General features: G+C 44.2%; 1 protein-coding gene across 5 annotated transcripts in view; it reads left to right on the top strand.

Annotated features, from left to right (window-relative positions):
- LOC138753754 (bcl-2-modifying factor-like) overlaps positions 1–25,993 on the top strand; it is a 149,640-nt gene that overhangs the window by 105,221 nt on the left and 18,426 nt on the right. The gene's annotated exons all lie outside the window — the stretch shown is intronic.

Below are 25,993 nucleotides of genomic sequence, written 5' to 3'. Positions count from 1 at the left end.
TCTGAGTAAAATCATATAGAAACTCCTTTGTTCTGACCAGCCTTTTTCTCCGACCTGATGGATAATCCTCTGTGTTACACCTCATCAGGATCCTGTCCTCAACCTCTAGCCATAGTGATGAATGCCTCATTACCCCCACTGCCTCAATCTTTTTCATTGACCTCACCCTACCCTGTTCCATTTAATCCAGTTCACTACCTTACTCCAAGCTCTGGCTGCCATTGACCACTAACTCTTTGTTTCACCAGTGCCCCACCCCCTCAACCTCATCCCCAAACCCCAGACTGACTTGGTCTCAGACAACACAAGGAATGCCCATTCAGAAGAACCTATTTATGCCCTAAGTCACTGGCCTTGAGCATTGCTGAAGTCTGCAGTCGTGGTTCTCGGACCTAAACCATTGGAATGAGAGTACAGTGGCCTTCCAATGTCCACCAACTCCTCATCAATTATCTCCCTGCAGCAGGCACCTCAGAGCACTGGAGAGTTGAGATACCGTTTCTGCAAAGCCCTCCAAAATCTCCGGCAGGTTTAGGGAATCAATCTCAATGTTCTTTCCCATCCCAAAGTCCCAGGCACTGGGACCCTTGTTACAGTCAGACAGCTCAGATGGTTAGGCCACAATAGTCGTATGCCCAATTCTGGAATCTTCTCAGAGTTCTGTGACAAAGAACATAAAATGATTCACCAATCTTCTTCAGGCTGCTTGTAATCTTCCCTTACACTGACACTTGGCCCATTCTAGACCATGACACATCAGTGTCGAGAAGTGGCATTCGGGAATTCACAGAGATAGCGTGGAGGTCAGTCTTAGGTGAAGGAATAAGTGTAACTCCTCTCAAAATATTGTGTGCAGTTCTGGTCTCCCAGCTTATTGTCATGTAATACTACATTTAGCATGTAACATACATGAAATTATTTAACTATGTCTACCTTAAGGAAGACAGAGAGTCACCACTTTGTCAAGCGCCCCTCAAAGAATTGAGGCCCCAGCGAGGAACAAACGTGCAACCCCTGGTTGCTCTAACCACTGAGTTAACGGAGCCTCTAATAACTATGTCATTGAGCTAGAGAATTCAGGAAAAAAAATCACAAGAATATTGATTTTTGAGGATGGTGTAGTTAGTGTGGGACAGCACAATTAGTGTAGCGGTTAGTGCAATGCGATTACAGCGCCTGTGATCAGGACCAAGGGTTTGAACCCCGTGCTGTTGCTCATATTCTCCCCATTTCTGTGGAGTTTTCCCTGGTGGCTCCAGTTTCGTCCCACCCTTCAAAATGTACCGGGGATCAATTGAATGTAATTGGGCAGCATAAGGGCTCATCAGAATCAGAATCAGAATTTATTGTTGTGAACAAGTCATGAAATTTGGTGTTTTACTGCAGCATCTTAGTGAAAACATACATATTATAACCATCTTACTTTAAAAAAAATAATAGAGCACGAAAAGTAAGGCAATGTCTTTGGTTTGTTGATTATTCAGGAATCTGATGGCAGTGGAGAAATTCTGCTGAATGCTTGTCTTTTGGCTCCTGTACCTTTTTCCCAATGGTAGCAGAGTGAAGAGGGTATGTCCTGGGTGGTGGTGGGGTGGGGTGGGGGGGTGTCTTTGAGGATAGAGGCTGCTTTTTTAAGACAGCCATGAATGGCGGAGCAGGCTCGATGGGCCATTTTCGGCCTACTCCTGTTCCTACTTCCTATGTACCTATGTTCCTTTGTCGGCCAAAAGGACCTGTTACTTGCTGGAACTTTAGTAAAGCCTTTGATAAGGTCCCACAAGGGAGGTTAATCAAGAAGGTTCAGACACTCAATATTCTTGCTGAAGTAGTAACATGGATTCGACAATGGCTGGACGGGAGAAGCCAGAAAGTAGTGGTGGATGCTTGCTTCTCAGACTGGAGGCCTGTGACTAGTGGTGTACCTCAGGGATTGGTGCTGGAACCATTGTTGTTTGTCATCTATATCAATGATCTGGATGATAATGTGGTAAATTGGATCAACAAGTTTGCAGATGACACTAAGACTCGAGGCATTGTGAACAGAGAGGAAGGTTTTCAAAGTTTGCAGAAAGATCTGGACCAGCTAGAAAAATGGGCTGAAAAATGGCAGATAGAATTTAATGGAGACAAGTGTGAGGTGTTATACTTTGGAAGGACACACCAAGTAAGGACAAACTTGGTAAATGGTAGGACACTGAGGAGTGCAGTAGAACAGAGGGATCTGGGAATACAGATACATAATTCCCTGAAAGAGGCATCGCTGGTAGATAGGATTGTAAAGAGAGCTTTTGACATATTGGCCTTCATAAATCAAAGTATTGAGTACAAGAGTTGGGATGTTATGGTAAGGTTGTATATGACATTGGTGAGGCAAAATTTGGAGAATTGTGTGCAGTTTTGGTCATCTAACTACAGGAAAGATATCAATAAGATAGAAAGAGAGAAGAAAAAAATTACTAGGATGTTGCCTGGTCTTTAGGAACTGAATTACAGGAAAAGGTTAGAACTTTATTCCCTGGAGGATAGAAGAATGATTCATTGAGGGGAGATTTGATTGAGGTATTTAAAATTATGAAGGGGATAGACAGAGTAAATATAGGTTGGCTTTTTCCATTGAGGGTAGGTGAGATAAAAACTAGAGGACATAGGTTAAGGATGAAAGGGGAAAGGTTTAGGGAGAACATCACACAGAGAGTGGTGGGAGTATGGAACAAGTTGCCAGCTGAAGTGATGAATGCAGCCTCAGTTTTAACATTTAAGAGGAATTTGGACAGGTCCATGGATAGGAGATGTATGGAGGGCTATGGACTGCATGCAGGACAGTGGGACTAGGCAGAAAATGGTTTGGCACTGACTAGAAGGGCTAAATTGGCCTGTTCTCTACTGTAATGTTCTATGGTTCTATGGTTCTATGTCTAAATTTAAACATTTAAATTTAATGAACGTCACTGGGACTGGCAGGCTTGAATTACGTGGAGAGGCTGGAGAAGCTAGGATGGTTCTACCTGGAACTTAGAAGGCTGATAGGAGAGCTTATAGAGGTTGATAAAATCACAAGGGGTATGGATAAAAGTAAAGAGTCATATCTTTTTTTCCTCAGGATAGAGGAATCCAAAACTAGAGGGCATGGGCTTAAGGTGCAAAGGTAAAGATTTAAATGGGACATTTGAGGTATATTTTTCACACCAAGGATGGTGGGTATCTGGAATGAGCCACAGATGAAGATGTAGAGGTGGGTGCAAATGTAAAATCTGAACGCTATGACTCTATGATTGGAAGCACCTGTTACACTCTAAGACATAGGAGCAGAATTAGGCCAATCTACCCATCGTGTCTGCCTTGCTATTCAAATCATGACTGACCCATCTGATTGCCGCCCCCCCCCCACTGCATGGCAAGTCTGGACGTCTCACACTAGCCCTCAAAACCCACACAAGAGAGATTCAACTCATCCTTGATTTTAAGTGACTGCCTAAGAAGAGAGAAGATAATATAATTCCTTGGTCATTCCTTCCAAGTTTGGCATAATGCTGATGGCCCAACCTATGTTGAGTGTGAGCTGGAATGGAGGAATATGTGTTGACAATCTAGCAGACTTGCTTGTAATGGTTTATTGCCTTAACCTATCCTGTTTTGCTTTACAATTGGAGAGAACCCTATTGAGCATGACATGAAATTATAACAAAACAAAGCTATAAAAGGGTAATTAACAGAGGAACAGCATGTACAAAAATATAATTTTACCCTGGTTACTTTGGCCTTGCTCTTAGATAACTTTGACTCTTTGACAAGGAGTTACAGAGTCATACAGCATGGACACAGACCCTCCAGCCCATTGTGCCTATGCCAACCAAAATGTCCCACCTGCCTGTGTTTGCCCCATATCACTCTAAGCCCACTTATCCATGCATCCGTCTAATGCTTTCTTAAAAATTGTGGTAGTACCTGCCTCAACAACTGCCAACCCAGTAGCCTATTCCATATACCCACCACCCTCCATGAAAAAAAAGTTACCCCTCAGGTTCCCATCGCATCTGATTTCCCCTACTCTGAACAGAAGGCTCTCTATGTTCACCAAATCTATTCCTTTCATGTTTTGGTACACTTCTATGAGATGACCCCTTATCTTCCTGCTTTCCATGGAATTAACTCCTGGATTGAACAACCTCTCCCTATAGCCCAGGTCCCTGAGTTCTGGCAACATCCTTGTAAATCTTCTCCACACTTTCTCTGGTTTGACATCTTTCCTGCAGCACAATGACCAAAACTGAACACATTACTGTCTTAAACCAAGGCAACATAACCTCTTAACTCCAATACTCAATATTCTGACTGATGAAGGCCAATATCACGAAAGTCTTTTTTGACCACCCTACTTTTAAGGTACTACGTTCACCTCTATTCCTAGAACCCTTTGCTCTACAAATTGCCCAGATCCCCTCCATTTGCTGTGTAGGTTTTATCCATGTTAGACTTCCCAAAATGCAGCACCTCACATTTCTGAACTAAATTCAATTACCCATTCCACTGCCCACCCAGTCATTTAATGAAAATCCTGCAGCAATCTTTGTCCACCGTCTTCACGATCTACAATAGCAAGCACTTTATTGTCATTCTGTCATGTTGGGAAGAGTTTCAGGTTCATTGGGTTCTCAGAGATGAGTATGGACACAAGGGCTACAATCACACCTAACTTTAATTAACACACAGGAGATAAACACGTAAGAATGTTAAACGGTACTAGACTATAATTTCACTGAATCTAAGATATCAGACTTAGGTTGGACTCTGACAATAGTGAACCTATACTCGACAAGCTTACACACTTGAGTACACACACTACAAATGGGGATTCTTACACATACCCGGTTCCCAGTGCCAATGGGGGTATGGTTCTCTGGAAGTATTGATTTGTCACAATACTATGGCTCAGCTTCAGTGTCGTGCACATCTTCTCTCTGACACTTCCAGTGATATCCACAGTAGCAACCTGGCATGGAGCAATGTCTGAGGCTTGGACCACGAGGCCGAGATTGAGAATATGCTGTGCACTGGTGCTATATATAGTGCTAATCTGCCCTAGGTGATTTAAATTAGCCAACAGCAAAGTGTGCACTAATAGGTGGCTGGAGTCCAACCTTGATTGAAATGTGATATGACTTCCGAATAAGTTTCAGATAGGGAAGACACGTGATCACCTGTAATACCCACATTCCAGACAGGCAGGGAGACCTGTCACATCCGCAGACTTACTAATCATGGGATGTATGTTTTCATCTAAATTATTGATTATAGATGGGAAACAACAAAGGGGCCCAGTACTGAACTCTGTGGAACACCACTTCTTACAGTACCTGCTGCAGTTCAATGGTGCAGTTGAACATGGTGCAACAAAGTCACAGCTAGAAGAAATCAAGAGTGAAATAGCAGCCTGCCTGGGGCTGGGGTAGGTAGTGCGGGGTGGTGGGGTGGGCAATCACCCCTGATTGCCTTTGGAAACCCTTTGCTGCAAACTCAGGGCACATCTGACAATGCTCCTGGAATCCAGTTCTGCTCAGTTGTTCACTGATGGATCATGAAAACAGATTCGAACCACGCTGATGGTGTGCAGTTTTAAAAATGCTGGGTGTCTGTGGTTTCTGTGAGCACATTCTGTCCTTTTGTGGTTTGAAGAGCTGCAGTTCACATAATGCAGTCTTCCTTCCATGAAATATTCAGCATTTCTACTGAAATGTTTGGATTTGCTCACCAATCTCTTGTTAATAATCTTTCATTGTTTCCCACATCTATGCTGAGTTTCTTTGATTTTCATTCTGCTTTTCAAAATTTCTGTTGTTTGTTCATCTGTGTCTCTTACCCTCTGTCTCCTGTGATTGGGAGTTTGCTTATCTAGTGTGGGGGTTTACATGAGTGAGCACACAAAAAACTCAGGAGAAACTCAGCAGATGACAGAGGAAGCAAATGGGAGTTGTCATCTCAGGCCAGAACCCTTCTTCACAAGTGTGTGTGTGTGTGTGTGTGTGTGTGTGTGTGTGTGTGTGTGTGTGTGTGTGTGTGTGTGTGTGTGTGTGTGTGTGTGTGTGTGTGTGTGTGTGTGTGTGTGTGTGTGTGTGTGTGACATGTGTCACAACAGGTACAAAAATTGCTATAAATTATATTTCTGTAAATACACCTTAAAAAAAAAATTAGTGCAAATGAAGAGAAAAAAGCGAGGTATCTGTGGTTCATTGTCTATTCAGAAATCTGGATGCGGAGGTGAAGAGCTGTTTTTGTACCATTGGGTGTTTGTCTTCAGACTCCTGTATCCCCTTCCTGATGGTAGAAGTGAGAAGAGGGCATGGCCCTGATGATGGAGGCCGCTTTATTGACACACCATCTCTTGTAGATGTCCTTGATGGAGTGAAGACTAATGACCATCATGGTGCTGGCCGAGTTCACGACTCTGTAACCTTATTCTGTCCTGGCACCTTCATGCCAGAGAGTGATGTAACCAGTCAGGATGCTCTCCACAGTCCAGCAGTAGAAATTTGCAAGAGTCTTTGGTGACCTACGAAATGTTCTCATACTCCTCATGAAGTCGAGCTGCTGGCAAGCCTTCTGCATGATTGCATCAACATGAAGGGCCCAGGAATTTGAAGTTCTTTCCAATTTCCACTGCTGACACCTCCATGAACTTTTGCTCGTGTTGTCCTTGATTCCCCCTTCCTGAAGTCCACAATCGGTTCCTTCGTTTTGCTAAAGTTGAGTGCAAGATTGTGACACCGCTCGATGAGCTGATCTACCTCACTCCTGTACGCTTCCTCATTGCCATCTGTGATTCTGCCAACTGTGGTGTCACTGGCAAACTTGGAGATGGCATTTGTATTGTGCCTGGCTACACAGTCATGGATCTAGAGAGAGTAGAGCACTGGGCTAAGCACGGAGATGAGCTTGCATTGATTGTCACGGAGATGTTGTTACTGATCTACACTATGGCCTTCTGATGAGGAAGTCAAGGATACATTTGCAGAGGGAGGTTTTGATGCTTGCTGACCAGAACTGAGGGGATGATGGTGTTGAATGCTGAGGTCTCATCGATGAAAAGCAGCCTGATGTATGTATTGATGTTGAGTGAAATACCAAAGTCTGCAGATGCTGTGATTGTAGCAAGAACACACTGAAATCCTGGAGGAATTGTAGGTGCTGCTATTGTCAGGGCTGAGTGGCAAGCCAGTGAGATTGCATTTGCTGTGCAGCAATAGTGATGGTAGGCAAATTGCAGCGGGTCCAGGTCTTTATTCAGTACAAGTTCATTCTGGCCATGACCAACCTCTCAAAGCATTGCATCACAGAAGATTTGAGCAAGGGCGATCGATTCGGTCGGGGGGGGGGGGGGGGGGAAGTTGGGGTGGGGGGGAGGTGACTGCTCCCCCCCCCCCAAAATTTGGATAAAACAGTGGGGAAAACAATATTTCTTTTAAGAAGCATGTTGTGTGATTTGTGCTAACTGTACCTCGTTGATTGTAAAAAAATATTTTTTATTAGAAATTGGTACTTGTGTTTTTATCTGTGTAAAATTTCAGGCAAATCAACCCCTCCACTTCCCTTAACATGCGCATGGTTGAGATATGGATCAGTCCACTGATTCAAAGCAGTCCTGCAGGTATTCCTCCACCTCCCTCGAATATACTTTCACCACCTTCACCACCGGAGCTGTGCTCCTCGGTCTGTGCTTGAAGTAGAAGTGCCACATAGTGATCAGACTTGCTGAAGTGAGGGAGTGGGATGGCATGGTAGGTGTTTTTGCTGAGGTAGCAGTGGCCAAGTTTGTTGGCTCCTCTGGTTTCACAGGTACTAGGCTGGTGATAGCTTGTCAGAAACTTCCTCAGGTTGGCTTGGTTGAAGTCCCCTAGAATGATCGAAAAGGCATCAGGGTGTCCTGTCTTGTGGCTGATTACAATGCTCAGACTCTCCAGTTACATCCAGCAACCAGGATGACGGCAGAGAATTCCTTCAGCAAATGGAATAGATGACACTTGATCGCCACGTTTCAGGTCGGAGGGACGGGGATCACAAGACTGAGACCTAACCGCCAAGTTTGTACACCATGATGAATTGATGATGAAGCAAATACAGCTACCTCTGCCTTTCATGGACATTGGTGTCCAGTCCGCGGAGTGGACAGTGAAGCTCTCGGGCTGTAGCACTGTGTCACAAAGCTCTCATTCAGCCGTGTCTCAGTGAAGCATGTCACACAGCAATCCCTGATGTCCCTATGCCACTGTAGTCTGTCTCTGAGTTCATCCAGTTTATTGCATATACATGTATGAGTATGCATTTATGTGTATGTGCGTGTGTGTAATGCATATGTGTGTGTTTATGTATGTGTGTGTTTGTGTGTGTGCATTTATACACAGGGGTCTGTCTTGCTTTCTATCTCTGTATCTGCCCCGCATTCTCATTGTGTCTCTATTTCACCTCTGTCGCTCTGTTTTGGTGTCTCTCTGTGTCTCTCAGTTGCATCTCTCTCCATTTCTGTGCTTCCCTGTCTTGTCTCTCTATGTTTATATCAGTTTCTGTGTTTTTCTGCCTGTCTTAATCTTCTTGTGCTCTGTATGTGCGGCGCGCTCATACCTGAGCATGCTGTAGAATTCTCTTTATCTATCTCTCTCTATCTCTCACACACACACACGCACACACACGCGCACACACGCGCACACACGCGCACACACGCGCGCACACACACACACACACACACACACACACCACTCCTCTCTCTCTCTTTCTCTCTTTCTCTTTCAGAGAAATACTGGCCTGTAGTGCTACACTCCATCAGTCTGTCAAATCCCAGATTTGACTGATTAATTGAAAGGCTTTCAATGTATTGCTAAAACTAGCAGGATTGAAGTGAAATGCGTGGGACAGGAAATAATGGCGATTAACATTTAAGCAGTAGGTGAGGCTGAGAATGGTAGCTGAGCGTAATTCCTGGAGGAGAGCCAGTTAAATTGGCAAGATGAGCATTTTTATTGTGCACAAGGAAGAAGGGGATAACTATTTATCAGTGTTTAGAATTATGCATAACTGAGACAGACCATACTAAAAGCAGCTATTCAGTCCAACCATGTTGTTCTAACCACTTCAAAAGGGACATCCATTTCACACTCTACTCCACCTTCATTGGCCCTCCTGTCTATTCACAGCCCTGTAATTTTCCCTTCAAGTATTTATTACATCCCCTTTACGAAGAGTCCACTTCCTATACCCTTTCAAAAAATGTGTGAAAATAATTTCTCTTGCATTCCTTTGCTTTGAATTGGTGACTTAGTTTCTGTTCAAGAAAATGTACAGAAATCATGAGGGGTGTTAAGGTTAAGAATAATTTCTCTCTAGTCATTTGTTACTGGGAGTTCAGACACAGCTGGGCTTCTCTTGTAACAGGAGCTATGAAGGAACAATTCCTGCAGTAAAACCATTCCCCACTGTGAGACATTTCTTTCACTGTTAAAAGGTTGGTGCAATCTCTTCCTGCTTTCAGAATTGTTTTCTCTGTAGTGGAAAAACAGAAAATGATAGAAATACCTATCAGGGTAGTCAGTATGTGTGGGGTGAGGGATGCAATGACAAGGAGTCAGGCCAATCACCTTTCATCAGAACCAGCGGACAATTTCGAGAAATTACAAGCTGCAATCTACGGGCTAACAAGTCCATTCAGATTTTCATTGTCTGTTCATCAAAAAATGTCATCAAATGAAAATAAGTGGCCTAAAACATTACCTCTGTTTCTCTCTCCACAGATATTGCCTGGCCTGCTGCATGTTTCTTCTGAATGTTTATTTATCTATCCTTTTATATTTGTTATCTCTTTTCTGTCTTGGCATAATTAGAGAATTAATTTATTCTATTGCATTTGGTATATCTTACATATCTATATGGCTGCAGCAAGTAAGAATTTTGGGGATTCTGCACATTGTACCTATGTATCTGACAATAAAATCTCTATTCTCATTTCCACTATTCGCTCTGTTGAATTTAGATTGCCAGGAACATCAGTTTTTTTTTTGCTTTTTGTTGACAAGCCTCCAGGTTTGAAGATCACTCTTTAAAGAGCATTTTTGATCAGATCACCCTCAAATTATCTTTTTTATTTCTTCCATGTTTCCTTGCTGAGTTTTTATCCCCTTCCCCTAAGCTTGTGGAACCCTCCAATCCACCTTGTGCCCAATGGCACTTGCCCTGCCCTACAGTTCACTTCCTCTGATAAATGGTTATCTGTCCACATAGATATTGTGTTAATCGGTACTCAACCACATGGGACATTATGAAAGAGCCAAGTCCCAGCCTCGCTTAATGTCAATGCATACTTAAATGTGAATTTTACCACAGGGATAACTGAATAATGACAAGGAATACAATTTATGGTTGGTTGCTCCATTTCAACATAACCGGAATATGTATTCAGTAATTGAATCATACAGTACAGCATGCAAAAGGCTCCTTGCCACAGCACATCCATGCTGCCCAATGGCATTCAGAGCTAGTCCTGTCTGTCTGCACTTGGTCCATATCTTTCCAAGGTCTCCCTATTCATATACCTGTCCAAATGACTTCTCAACACCATAGATTGAACCTCATCAGCAGCTTCCTCTGGCAACTTACTACAGATGCAGGCTACCTCTGTGTGAAAACGTTGCTGCTCAGATCCCTCTTAAAACTCTGCTCTTTCACCTTAAACCTCTGCCCCCTAGTTCTACCCTGGGAAAAAGACTGTGACCATTCACCCTCCTGATTGTATATACCTCTACAAGGTGGGCACTCAGCGTCTTGGGCTCCATGGAATAAAGAGCCAGCCTATCCTGCCTTCCCCAAAGACTCAAGCCTCAAATCCCAGCAACATTCTGGTGATTCCTTTCTGCACCTGCCAAGAGTTCCTCACGACTGATGAGAGCATGCTAACTTGCATTAAAGGAGATATTAGGACTTAGGGCCTAATACTCGGAGGTAAATGTCTCAAGTGATATCTTAAAGTAGGAGAAAGGTTGAGGCATAACTTGGGAGCTGCGGGTTCAACCAGCAGAAGAGAGTGATGGATGGATGAAAACTAGAGGTTTGCAGAAGGCAAGCACAAGAGGAATGCGAAGAATATGATGCGTATACGGCTGGTCAGTGCGCACACAGACAAATGAAGGGTGCTTGCCTTCAGCATTCATTTTGGATGATTTCCAGCTTCTGCCAGTCAAAAAATGGGAGCGGATATCTAATGAGAGCAAATGATGCCCTGACATAAGTCAGGTTCCCCAGCATCAGGTGCGCTGCTGTGAGATGGTCCTTAAGGGGTTAAGGGATGGCTCTTAACATACAGTTCCACTGAAATTCTCCACAATGTACCACAATAAGCAGTCCTTGAGGGCCAATCTAAAGCATCTTAGTGATTAAGTGTGTTCTTTGTGCCTCAGCCTGGATGCAAGCCAGCCTCTGAGTGTCTGAGTCAGCAGGAAATAGTGGAGCTGTGGAAAGGAGGGAGTAGATGAGGAGGGGTTGGTGGGGGAGGGTCAGAATATTAGTCAGAAATAGAACACACAGTGCAGCAGTGTGGAATGACTTGTTGATCTGATCCAGTGCTTTTCTTAATTTACAAGCAGTGAATTAATGGCAGTGTACCGCTAAAAGCCTGGACAAATGATCCAGTGACCTGGGTTAAAATCCCAGCACAGAAGATATGGAAGCTATGTTAAATATGGCTGGAATTAAATTTAAGTAAAAGCTAGTTTCAGTAATTGTGACCACAAACTACTGGATTGCCATAAAAAAAACCATATCCTTGAGGGAAGGAACTCTGCCATCGTGCAAGGGACTCGAAACACATAGCAATGCGGTTGGCTTTGAAACAGCCTCGCGAGCCACTCTGCTGTGTCCAAAATCACTCCACCAAAACTCAAATAGTTAAATAAAAATCTGGAGGGATCACATGGTAACAACCTGAGTCTCTGGGTCTGGATAAGGAGAACCTAGAAGGATATGGAACTCCTTCCTCAATAGCACACCGGGAGCACCTTCATCAGAAAGAGTGCAGCAGTTCAATGAGGTTGTGAGGCACATCGTAAGTATTTAGGGGTGGGCAATAAATGCAGACCTTGCAAAACAAACTAGGTCAGTTAACAGGGAGATCAGGACGTGGCGGGTGGGGGGTGGGGGGAGGGGTGGAATAGCAACATGATGAGACCAAGGACTGGACCTCTTTCAGGGAGGCAGCCACTGCCAACAGTCAAGTAGACATAGAAGAATACATGAGCTCAGTGATTGGCTACATCAGCAAGTGCATTGAGGATGTCTCTGAGATCAAATGCTTCACACCAAGGCTAACCAGAAACCATGGTTGGATGCAGAGGTCTGGGCCCTTCTCAGAGCTCCTGACGCTGCCTTCAGGACAGGGTGTAGGATGGCACTAAGATCAGCCAGGGCTGAACTCTCCAGTGCAATCCGGAAGGCAAAGAAAGGGAATGCACAGAAGATCCACAGACAGCTGTGCATTGCCAGCAACACAAGGTGCATGTGGCAAGGGATCAAGACTATTGTGGATCACAAGTTAACCTTGTGGACAATGACACCTCCCTTCCGGACAGACTGAACACCTTCGATGCACGGTTTGATGAGGAGAACAGGATGAAGCTGAAGAAAACTTTGTGTCCCCCTGATGAACAGGCCCCCTGTAGAGCTGCAGCCAAGGTGAGGAGAACCCTATCCAAGGTGAACACACAAGGCGGTGGCACCAGGCAACATACCTGGTCGCGTACTGAAGGACTGCACAGACCAATTAATGGAAGTCTTCACGGACATCTTTAACCCCTTACTGCAATGGTCCATTTTTCTCACAGGGTTCAAGACAGCCTCCATTATCCTGGTACCCAAGAGGGCGACAATAACAGGCCTCAATGACTACCGCCTTGTGGCACTGACATCCACCATTATGAAATGCTTTGAGCATCTGATAATGGGCTGCATCAAAGCACATCTCCCAAAGACGCTGGACCCATTTCAATTTGCCTATAGAAGAAATCGTTCCACAGACGATGCTATAGCCTTGTCCCTTCACTCCGTCCTGGCCCACCTGGACTATGGCACCCTGCGTGCCAGGCTACTGTTCATTGACATCAGCTTGGTGTTCAATACTATCATTCTCCAGAGGCAGGTAGAGAAGCTGTCCTCTCTGCGATTCAACACCCCCTCTCTGTAATTAGATCCTGGTCTTCCTCACGTCTGGGTCAGAGGCAGAATATCGAGCACCGTCGCGCTGAGCACTGGTGCACCTCAGAACTATGTGCTCAGCCCACTCCAGTTCATGCTACTGACCCATGACTGCATCACCAAATCCAACAAAAGAATAAATTATGCTCAATAAACAAAATCAAATTCATATTCACATGGTAACCAGAGGGTGACAGAATCAATACTCTTCCTCCTGTTCTGTGTATGTTACTGCAGCTCGAAACCAACATGGTTGACACTTAACTTCCTTTTGTTACCAAGCTGCTTCTCATACTTTTTGTAGTTCAGTTTTCAGAATGTGCGCATCAAGTTTATTGTCTTCTGATTGCACAAGTACAACCCAACAAAACAGAGTTCTCCAGTCCTCAGTACATCCCAAGTTGCCTATGGCTGCAGTCTCTCCTCTTTTCCCTCTGCTTCAACTATAAGATTGGAGATGCCTATCCTCTTCATGGTCCTTCATCCATGGAGCTCGCTAGGATGGAGGTCATTACCTGGCATTCAGATGGCCTATGTTACCACGGCATCCTGTCATCTGAGCCTCGTGGGCTGTTTGACCTCACTTCCTTCACTCTCATTGCTATGCATCATTGCCTTGAGTGTCAGTCATAAAGGTAACTCAAAACACCTTGCAGGGACTAGAATCAGAAGATGGCAAGCCACAATTCTTCAGGTAGGAATGAGATGAATGACAAGGACAGTAGTACAGCATGTAGAGTATCTTCCCATGCAAGATCTGGAGAATGTCTGGGACTAAACTCCACATGGCAATGGATGGTGGCAGTCATTATCAACTTTCAAGGCTGCTGCTAGATTTTAATGTTATGTGAATGGAAGGACATGGAACAAAACTGGATATAAATTATTTGCTTGGTACCACCTCTTTCTCATTTCAACAGCACTGATTATGATCTGGAGTGTTTCCTTCAGTCTCTCTAAACACAGGTGCTAGCTTTCAGCTGCTATGCCCTGCAGGTTTCCTGCAGGTTGCTCCTCTCAAACATACCAAAGCACCTGATGTGCCAGGTGCATTGCTGGAAAGGATGTAGAAACAATGCAAGCAAGAAGTACAAAACACTGAGGTCAGCAAGAGTGAGCCCAACCAATGATGCTACCAGGACAAACAATCTGTGATTTTCAAGATGGACTATGCTTCATTTAGAACCTCAATAACCAATGTTATCATGGTTTGTGCCACAAATGCTTTTTGACTTTGTCTTTCTGTTTAGAGCCATAGTCTATGCTGAACTACCATTCTGCCTAGTCCCATTGACCTGCACCCAGACCACAGCTGCCCGATCCATGCACTTATCCAAATTTTTCTTAAATGATGAAATCGAGCCTGCATTTACCACTTGCGCTGGCAGCGTGTTCCACACTCTCACCATTCCCTGCGTGAAGTTTCCCCTGAACCTTTAATGTTCCCTTAAAACATTTCACCTTTCATCTTTAACCCATGACCTCTTGATCTTGACTCACTTATTCTGCTTGTGGTAGTTCACCGTGAGAAGCTTTAACCAGTTAACTTACCATCGGGGGAGTCCCAGGTCTACTGTTTAATTTCTCATTGGGCGAACAAAAGTCAGGGTGGTAGATGATGTGTTGTTGATCGCGGTGCTGGCTGAGTTAGCCAGGGCTCTATTGATGATACTCCCAGTCAGACAGTTTGGGTTGAAGTGCAGCTCCAGAAGCTCGTGATTGTCTGTCACTGCAGGGTGCCACTGGAGAAAGGTTACGTTGCCCTCTGATAACGCCTTAAAATGAGGCTTTAACTGCTCTCGTGGTTGGATATGAAGGACTCCATGTCATTCAAAGAAGTCTGGATGTGTTATCTCCCCAAATCATTTGGCTAAAAATCATATCACTGTCATGTTGCTATGTGGGGGTATTTGCAAGCTGCAAGTTTACTGCTGCATTTTGGATATTACATCAAAATGACATAATTGGCTATAAAACACTTTGGGATATGGTGAGGCTGTAAAGGGTGCTATATCAATGCATCATCTTTATGGTAGGTGAGGTGGTGTGGGGGTGGGGGAAATGAGGGGTCCAGTTCCTGCATGTACTTCGTGATGCCCAGTGCACAACAGCTGTCAGCTTGAAATGGAATTGGATGCATTCAGATAGCCTATCAGAGATATGATATTCAATGTGTCATTGTTGAATAAAACCTTGAATATAGAGCAATACAGCAAGTGCAGGCCCTTCGGCCCTCGATATTGTAGCAACCCATATAATAGGTATCCACTGATGTTGGAAGGCATTGAATGTAGTGGCAGGAATGTGGGCAATGGGCATGAGTGGATGGAAGGAACACAAGTGTTTCATATGCTAACATCTATGAGTAAACAATGAGAGGATGGAAAGACTCAGTGGGTCAGCTGGTATCCCTAGAGAGAAATGAACTGTCAACGTTTTGGGACTCCCATTGAGACTCAAGTGGGAAGGGGAGTTAGAAAGCATTAAAAAAAAGAAGGGGTTGGAGGTGCTAGGGAGAGGGCCAAAGGTAATAGGATACTGGACAAGTGGGAGAGGTGGCGAGACATAGAGAGGAAACCAAAGTCACAACCCACCTCCCACACAGACATGGCTATCTTCAGCCTCATCCATTGCCAGGTTGAGACCAAATGTAAACCTGAGGAACAACACACCATATTCCTCCTAAACAGTCTTAAACCCAAAGGTATGAATTTAGGTCACGCCCACCTCTATCCAGTTCCACTGTTACATCTGTCTTTCACCTGCTCTCAGTCTCAATTTTATCTCAAGCCTAACACCACCCCCCCCCCCCAACTTACTTGAGCACCAGCTCACAGAGGGCTAGTTTGTACTGACAGCAAGTATGTGGTAGGGGCTGGTAAACTGCTCAAACTGGAAAATGGTACTTGACCCCAAGAGTTAAAGAATTAATGAGCAAACAGAAAATTGTTGAAGGATCCAACAATATCCATAGGCCAGTCAATGTTTCTGGTCCAACCTGCTTATCAAATCTAAGATAGAGCAGATGAAATTACATATATAAAGGGACAACAAAGCTGGGGGGAGGTCCAGAGGTGATAGATTGTCAGACAAAAGGTGTGAGAGATGGAGAGACAAGTAGAAGGAGAAACCATTGAGAGGGTGGTAGGGAAAGAAAAGTTAAGAGAGAGAAAAATAAGTACAGGAGTACTTGGAACATTGGAATCAGATGGGGGTAGGGTTACCTAAAATTAGAGAAGTCAAGGTTCATGCCTTTAGATTTTTTCTTTTTAAAATATTTTATTGATTTTAATTTAAAAAACTTATACAAACAAAAAAAAGGTACAATTCAGTAAGATACTATGGATGGCTACATAAACTAAATATTCTGTTTAACATGCATAAATTGTAAATCATATCCACAATTCATATTCTACACCAGTGGTTCTCAACCTTTTTCTTTCCACACACATCCCACTTTAAGTATTCCCTATGCCATCAGTGCTCTGTGATTAGTAAGGGATTGCTTAAGGTGGAATGCGAGTGGGAAGGGAAGGTTGAGAACCACCGCTCTAGACCCAATTGTTACTGAAATATTTGGCTTGAGAAAAATTGTCATTGGCCCATTTCCTTTGGAGTTATGAAGCCGTACACATAACAAGTCAATTAGGTACAATTAAAAGAGTGGCTTTCAAATTTTTTCTTTCCACCCACATACCACCTTAAGCAACCCTTATTAATCACAGAGCATGTGGCAGAGGGATTGCTTAAGGTGGTATGTGAGTGGAAAGAAAAAGGTTGAGAACCACTGTAAATAGCATATACATTTTTAGAAAAAAAATCTAAAATGCAAACAAAAAGGAAGGAGAGAAGAAAATAGCAGAGGAGAAAAACTCAAACCCCTTCCCTAACCATGTTGCCAGATGCTATACATGACTGGTATTAAAAGAAAAACAATTGGAATAAAATTATAAAGTAAGATAGTGAGTCGTAAGTGACTCCCAAAACTTCTGGAATCTTTTATCTGAATTATTGATTGAATAACGAATCTTTTCCATGTCCAAACATGACCTGATGTCCTGCAACCACTGTGTAGATGGGGCAGCATCCATCATGGAAGTAAAATCGCTCACCTCGCCAAAAGGGAATCAAAAGAGATAGCGTGTCTCTGAACCACAGATAAAGAAGAACCATTCCCTCCTGTTGTACCGATGAGAGCCACCAAAAGGTTCAGTGTTAAATCTATATTGAAAACTTTTCATAGAATACGGAAAACCTCTTTCCAGTATTTTTCTAGATGAGGACAAGTCCAGAACATTGATGACGCTTCTCTGCTCTTTATGCCTTTAGGTTTAAAGCTGTCAAAGAAGAATATGAGGTATTACTCCTCAAGTTTATATTGATCCTCACCCTGACAATGGATGAGGCCAAGGACAGATGTGTTGCTGTAGGAATGGTTTGGGGAGTTAAAATGTTTGACTTCAGGAAGCACAAGTTTAGATGTAGGTGTTCCGTTTTCCATGCTGGCACATTGTCTGAATCTCTGCATATTTTCTCAGTTCTTTAATTGAATTGATCAAACACATCTGCTTTGACTTTATTCTTGTCGTATTTGTCAATCACAACTGTGGTTTGTCACACCTTTAATCACATCTTTTAGTCTTGTGGTTATTGTTTGGAGATTTTCACACAATTGTTTCTCAAGAACTTGCAAGGGCTCCGTCTACATCTTAACCAACCAGACAGGGCCATGGGAACCACAGGCAATGGATCAACAATTTAAGAAAGAGATAGTTTATATTTCATAACTTCAAGACAACCCAAGCATTTTCCAAGTAAAATAAACCCCGAGTATCTGGCACCTAAGGGGAATAGTAGATGCCGGATGAGTGCACGTTGCATGATTGGCAAACTAACAGCAAGGGCGCCAATTTTAAACTTCCATTTTTTTACCTGTTTATTTTCCTCAAAATTTTTTGCCAGTTGTTTGAGGCTATCGGTTGCTTAAGTTCCAGGTAACAGGTGTTTTACCCCTCCATTGGTGGACTTTGGGTTTGTAAGAGATGGTCCAAGGAATACTTAAGGTGGTTTATGGATGAAAAAAAAGGTTGCAAAACACTACATTACAATGTTCAATGATGGTGTGGATGGTCAGAGGGGTTTTCCCCAAGCCTGAAGTGACCAACACAAGGCAGCTTTGTTTTACAGTGCTCGGGAGTAAGTACAGGGGGATGTAAGAGGTATGTTTTTCACACACAAGAGTAGTGGGTGCATGGAATGTGCTGCTGGCAACAGTGTTGGAGGCAGGCACAATAGGATGTTTTAAGAGACTATTAGATAGGTTCATGGAAGTGAGAAAAATGTAGGGTTATGCAGTTTGGAAAATCTAGGCAGTTGTTAGAGTAGGTTAATAGATTTGCACAGTACTGTGGGCCAAACAGCCTGTACCCTGTTGCAGTACATTATAGGTTGCAGTAGCCTGTAATGTTTGTTCAATAGTAGGACTTTAATCACAGAGTCAGTCACTTCTGGTTCAAGTCTCACTGCAGAGCATTGTGTTTATTACCAACTGTTGTACAAAAGGAAAGCTACACTATCAGAAGTGCTACAATTGAGGTAGAAACCAAAGCCCTCGCGGCCCTCTCAGACATGAGTAAACTGCAACCATGGATTTTAAAAAAACCATGGTTTACCCTCAGCTGCTGTGGTGAAAAAAATGTATCCCTCATCCACCACCACTGAAGCTCTAGACACAGACGTAAGAAGGATGGGATGAATGGCCTCTGGTTTGTTCCGATTAATGGAAGTTGGAGCATCAGCCAAGTCAAATTTCACAGGAAACTGCTTGTTCTCCAGGGAAGAAAGCTCTGAGAGAAAACTTAACTCATGCCCCTTCTGTCATTTGTGATATAGTTCCCATACCTAAAATAAATGTGGGATCTTGCTGTATGCTAATTGACTGCTTTCCTTACCAATATCTGTCATTGCATTGCAAAGGAATTAATTTTTGTGCCTGTATTAGCACATTTCAGAACAATGCTTCCCCCTCTATATTTATACATTATTTGTTCTTCTATCTATCCCTCTCCTTTTCTCCCACTCCCTTCTTTACTCCAGATACCCTCCTCTAGTTTTTCACACTAATTCCCCCTTTTTTTATAATTTCCCTGCTCATTATATCATCCCATTCCATGTACCTCCATTGCTCTTAAAAAGGAAAGTCTGCAGATGCTGGGGTTGAGATCACTCCTCCATCATTGAGTGCACTCCTTCCATCACTGAGTGCACTCCTTCCATCTTGAGTGCACTCCTTCCATCTTGAGTGCACTCCTTCTGTCCTTGAGTGCACTCCTTCCACAACTGAGTGCAATCCTTCCATCATTGAGTGCACTCCTTCCATCATTGAGTGCACTCCTTCCACAACTGAGTGCAATCCTTCCATCATTGAGTGCACTCCTTCCATCATTGAGTGCAATCCTTCCATCATTGAGTGCTCTGCTCTATGAAGCCAAACACACCATGCATCTTTTTTACTACCCTATCTACTTGCATGGCTACTTTTAATCAGGTAGGGACCTGGACCTCCAGATCCCTCTGCACATCAATATCATTAATAAACTTATCTTTAACTGTATATATTCCTCTGTATTCACTCTGTTGTCCTTTCTCTTTCTGTCCTCTGTATTCCTTTTCTTCATATTCGCTGCTTTCTCTACTTTGCCTCTCCATATTGTCTCTCTTTCATCCCCACATTAAATTTCCCTCCTCTTCACTTCACCTTTTGCTCCTCTCCATTTCCCCTGTATCAAGCTCTCTGCTCCCCTGTTCCTCATCCCCTCTTTCCACCCACTTTTCACCTTGTATTTTTACTTCCCCTCTCTACTTTGCCTCCACGTTCACCATTTATTTCTTCCTTCATCACCTTGCAGGCAGAAGAGGTTTAGTTTAATTTGACACAGACATCATGGGCTCTAGGGCCTGTTCCTTCACTCTCCTCTTTTATATTCAGTCAGTATCTCTATCTCCATTCATACCCTTTATCTATTCTTACCTTTTCTTTCTCATCTTTCCATTCACTCTTTATTTCTCCCCACACTCCCCTCTCCCGATGTGTTATCTAATTCTGCTGGCCGACATTCTCTCTTTCCCTTACTCCACCAATTCCATTCTCCTACTCCAATTCTTTCTATTTTCACCTCATTTCTTCTTTTATTTACTCCCTCTCTCCAACTTTCATTTCACTTTTCTAATTTCTTGATGTCCCTGCAGAGGAACACTGTATTGCAGTCATTGTACAGGTTGAGCCGTCCCCGACCCCGTAACTCCTCCCCCTCCAGGATCCCTAATAAAGGTGCTGTCGCCCTTCAGTACTGCCTTGGAATCAGCATGTAAGATATGACTCTAGGTTTATAGCGATTAAAGCCTAGTAATCTCGACTTCTGGCCTGTCAGGTCTAATTGATAGGGCTACATCCCCCACATCTATATCTTTGTACCTTGTACAACACAATACAGGCCCTTGGGCCTACGATGTTGTGCTGACCTATATAAACATATCCTAGCATCAATCTCACCATTTCTAACCTCACAACCCTCTATTCTTCTTATATCCATGTGCCTTTCTAAGTCTTTTAAACGTTCCTATTGTACCAGCTTCCACCACCACACCTAGCAATGCTTTCCAGACTCCCACTCCTCATATGTAAAAAAAAATCCTCTGACATTTCCCCTAAACTGGTCTCCTCTAGTATTGGCCATTGATGCCCTGGGGATGAAAAAGGACTCCTTATTCTACCTCTGCTTCCTTTCCTCTTATTTCTTTTCTGTTGTACCTACTGCCCTGTCCTATTTCCCCATCATTTTACCCCTCACAACCCCTTATGCAATTTTTCCCATCTAAATTTGTGCCCCTCCTCCCACCCTTGAAGAGCCAAGTGAATTGTTTTTGGACGGAAACACGAAAGCCTGCAGATGCTGCCATTGTAGTAAAAGCTCAAAAATGCTGGAGGAACTCAGCAGGTCTCGCCAGCATCCATAAAGGGATATTACCGATGTTTCAGGCATGAGCCCATCTTCAAGGTACGGAAACAGCAGGCAGTGTCTGAATGCCGTAAATTAAATGGTAGAGGAAGGAATACAGACCGACAGGCAAAAGGTGATAATTGGATGTGCAGAAGAGACCAGGAGAAAGGAAAGGTGAGAATTGATATGGGGATGGTTTGGTTCTGTGTTGCAGAGCTGAGGTAAAGGTGACTGAGGGAAAAGGGGAGAGAGAGGGACAGAATTACAGAAAAGAAGACATGGTGGGGGGGGGTGGTGTGGGGGGAAAGGAGGCCTAACAGGAACCAGAGGAGTCAATGTTAATTCCATCTGGTCAGAGGGTACCCGGACAGAATATGAAGTGCGATTCCTCCAATTTGCAGATGGTCTGTCTGGCAGTGCATGATACCTGTGAGCATTGGAATGGGGAGGGGTATTGAAATGCATGACCACAGAGAGATTCCCTATTGTGGTAGACAGAGCCTATGTGCTCAATGAAGTGATCTCTCAGTCTCAGTCCAATCTCTCTGTTGTACATGAGGTCATAATGGGATCACAGGATGCAGTAGACGCACAGGGCAGCATGGTTGGCGTGGCGGTTAGCACAATGATCGGGACTGGACTGGGGTTTGGGTAGGGGGGGTGTAGGTTAATGGGGTGTAAATTGGGTGCCACAGACTCGTGGACAAAATGACCTGTTACCGTGCTGTATGCAGATTCATAGTGAAGTGTTGCTTCACTTGGAAGGTCTGTTTGGGGCCTCAAATGGTGGTGTGGTCACAAGTGGAACATCTGCAGTCGTAGGTGCAGGTGCCAAGGAAGCAGTGGGTAAGAAGGGAGGAGTGGATGAGGAAGTCACAGAGAGAATAGTTCCTGTGGAAGGCAGAAAGGGGAGGGGCAGGGAAGATGTGTCTGGGATCAGGGCAGCATGGTTAACATAGTAGTTCGCACAATGCCTTTACGGCGCCAGTGATCAGGATCTGGACTCCGATTTCCTCCCACTCTTCAAAACATACTGGGGGTTGTAGATCAATTAGATGTAATTAGGTGGCAAAGGTTCATGGGCCGAAAGGGCCTGTTACCGTAGTGCATGTCTGAATGTCTAAATAAAATCTTTGATGATCTGGCATGGAATAATTAGTCCTGTGAGCAGATGCAACAAAGGAAGAGGAATTGAGATAAAAGAATTGAATCCTTACTGGGGACAGAGTGTGAAGAGGTGCAGTCAAGGTAGCAGTGGGAGTTGGTGGGCTTGAAGAAGGTTCCTTTCGAGAGTTTATCTCCTGAGAATGGAGACAGAGAGATCAAGAAAAGGGAGAGTGTTGCTAGAGATGGACCAAGTGAATCTGAGGTTAAGGTGGAAGATGGCAGCAAAGTGAATAACGTCAATGAGTTCATCATGGGTACATGAGACAGCACCAATGTGGTCATCGATGTAGTGGAGGAAGAGTTGGGGGACCTTGCCTGTGTAGGCTTGTAGCTTGGATTGCTCCATGTAACCAACAAAAAGGCAGGCACAGCTGGGGCCCTTGCTGGTACCCATGGATACCCCTTTGACTTGGAGAAAGTAGGATGAATCAAAGGAAAAATTATTGAGGGTGAGGACAAATTCTTCTGGTCGGAGGAGGGTGGCAGAGGAGGGGAACTGGCTGAGTCTGTTGTCGAGGAAGAACCGAAGGGTTTTGAGACCTTCAGAGTGGGGGTGGAGGTGTATAGTGATTCGATATCCATGGTAAAGATGAGATGATTGGGTTCAGGGAAATGGAAGTTGTTGAAGTGATAAAGGGAATATGAAGTATCCCAGATGTGGGTAGGTAGGGACTGGACTCGAGGGAGGGGGGGGGAAGGAGGGGAAAGCGAGTCGAGGAAAGTGGATAGATTTGGTGGGGCTGGAATATGCGGAAATGATGGGTCTGCCAGGACGATCGGGTTTGTGGATCATGGGTAGGAAGGAGAACCAGACAGTGAGAGGTTGGGAAACAATGAGGTTGGAGGCCATGTCAAGGAGGTGACCAGAACTGAGTTCAGAGATAGTGCATGATACAGTGGTTTGATGAGTTTTGGTGGGGTCCTGTTGGAGGGGTAAGTAAGAGGAGGTGTCTGAGAGTTGTCATCTGGCTTCGGCCAAATAGAGGTCAGTAAGACCTCAGCACCACCCTTGTCTGTAGGTTTGATGATGAGGTTGGGATTAGAGAAGAGAGAGTGGAGGGCCAGGCATTCCAAACGGGTGAGATTGGAATGAGTAAGGGGAGAGGTGAGTTTGAGGCAGTTGATGTCTTGGCGGCAGTTAGAAATATAAAGGTCCAGAACAAAGTGTCCAGGTGGAGGAGGAAGGTTTAAAGTGGGAGAAAGGGATCTGTAGTGGGGGGGTGGAGAATTGTGGTTGTAGATGTGGGCACGGAGATGGATATGACGGAAGAAGACATCATTGGGTGTACAGAACTCTTTGAGGTGTGGTCAAAGGGGGATGGAAGTGAGGCCTCTTCTGAAAACAGAGCTTCCATCTCCGAGAGGGGAGGGGCAGAGGGGACGGTGAAGACCAGATATGGGTCGAGAGGAGGATCAATGGGTCAGTGGAGGAACAGTAGGGGGTGGATTAGGACATGAAGGGTAGGAAGGATCCAAGGGAGGGAGGGGTGAGTTGGATAAATCAGAGGGGGGAGGGGGAGAGGGGGCCAGAGAGAGAGTTTGCAGCGGAGGCTCGACAGGACAAGGGGGAAAATTCGCAATGAGGCTTGGTCGTGTCAGGAGCTTGATACCAGCCCTGAGAATTGTCGCATGACACACAGTGGCAGTGGGGAGGCGTGGTCCCTTTAAGAGGTTTGCATCACTGCCAGTTTGCAACAGGACAAGCTGAGTACAGCAGATACCTGCGTCAGCAGTTCCTTTGCAGCATAGACCCCTCGCTGACAGAGAGGGCAGCTGCACAATGGGGCCAGTGTTATTTGAGTCCTGCTGGGGATATACTGTGCACAGTCGACCCGCGACATCAATCTGTTATTAATCGCGCGCTGGGTAATCGGTCTTAGCCACTGACAAATAATTCACTCGTGCTGGAGATGAAGCCTCCCTTAAGAAGCAGCACCAGTGATTACTGCCCATTTTCAAGAAAGGGAAACTGCCAAGCTGGAGACTGATTACAATGCCCCCCTCTTTATTCTGTCCTTGCCTTTACTTTGTTTTACACCTCTTTACATTCTTTTATCTTATGCGCTCATGTGACCGCACAGAGACAATCTGTGTTTCTCCAATGCTCTCTCCTTCCCTCTCTCCCCCTTTCCCCTCCCTGTCCCTTACCCCTCTCTCCCTTTTCCATCTCTTCCCCTCCCCCCTCTCTCTCCCTGCCTCTCCTCTCTCCCTCCTTCTGCCTGTCTGTCTGTCGCATTCTCTCTCTCTCTCTCTCTCACATACCCTCTTTCTCTGTCTCACACGAGCTCCCTTCATGGGCCTCAGCTTCCCCTCCCTCCCATCACTGCACCATTGCTCAACTGCTCTCAGCAATAACTAGTCAGCATGTGTTCTCAGCTACTCAGTCATGGAAGATTCCACTTTGGAGCCGAACCCTATTTGACATTATGCCGAACAAATTGAATTCATGTGGCGACTTTAACCTGCAATTTAAAACACAGGAAAAGGCCATTTGGCCCACTAGACACATGCCAGTGTTTCTAAATAATCATGACCACCTCTTCCTTTCTCTGCCATGTAACTATTGAGATCCCCTCTCCTGTCTGCTACTGCACCATTTGATAATGACTTCCATTTTTAAACTCTGGTTGAATAAAAGTCTCCTGAATGAATTGGGCACTAAATAATAATTACAGTGTAACGTTTAGCCTAGTAGTTAACTGGAAAATTCAACTATCTTTTCTACCCACTCTTTTCAAGCCTGTTCACAACTTTCTCTCATGAAGAAGAGAGCCTCAGGGTGTTCAAAAGACACTTGCTCGCTCATGTAGATAGGATGGGTTTAGAAGGATATGGACCAAATGTGGGCCAATTGGACCAACCCAGAATGCCAACTGGGTCGATGGGTTGAAGCGTCTGCTTTCTGCTGTACATCGCTGATACATTCAACATACTTTCCTTTGTTCCTCAATTCCATATCTCTGGAATCAAACACACTGCTTTGCCTGTACTTTTTTGATTTCATTTAATGTAATGATGTAAGTGACATTAAGCTGCAGAAAAAGACTTGTTAAAGGGCCGTCCAGATAGTTGGTTAAAGAGTAAAGATTTTAAATGTGTCTATTAGGTGCAAGGTAAGGAATACCAGAAATTATACTCTTGGTTGCCATTGAAATTTTATGCCCTTCCACCACTTCCCAAGCTGCAGTAAATTTGTCTGGCCTGATACCCCAACCTTCTAATCCTTATAATCCAAGGTTATCTGGAGAAAAGGCAACAAGGCCATGGTTTTACTGCATTGGTTTCCTAATCCATAACCTCTATCTACTCATGATCTCAGTGGGTAATCCCATTAACAATTTTTAGTATTTTTTCTTTCACTTTTCAATTTTGTAGTTCTAGCTATTGTCCCATTCTCGCCTCATCTCCTGCAAACATTGGAATCTTGCCATGACACATCTTTGGTCTTTGGCACAGTAAAAAAATAGACAAAGCAGAATAATAGAACATAGCACATGGCAGTACAGTACAGGGTCTTCAGCCCTCAATGTTGTGCTGACTTATATATTTCTACAAAAAAATTAGACCCTTCCTACCCTGTAACCCTCTATTTTTCTTTCACC

The sequence above is a fragment of the Narcine bancroftii genome, chromosome 2, assembly GCF_036971445.1.
Source record: "Narcine bancroftii isolate sNarBan1 chromosome 2, sNarBan1.hap1, whole genome shotgun sequence".
NCBI lineage: Eukaryota > Metazoa > Chordata > Chondrichthyes > Torpediniformes > Narcinidae > Narcine > Narcine bancroftii.
The sequence above is the reverse complement of the archived record's forward strand: the minus strand, read 5'-3'. Positions and strand labels throughout refer to the sequence as shown.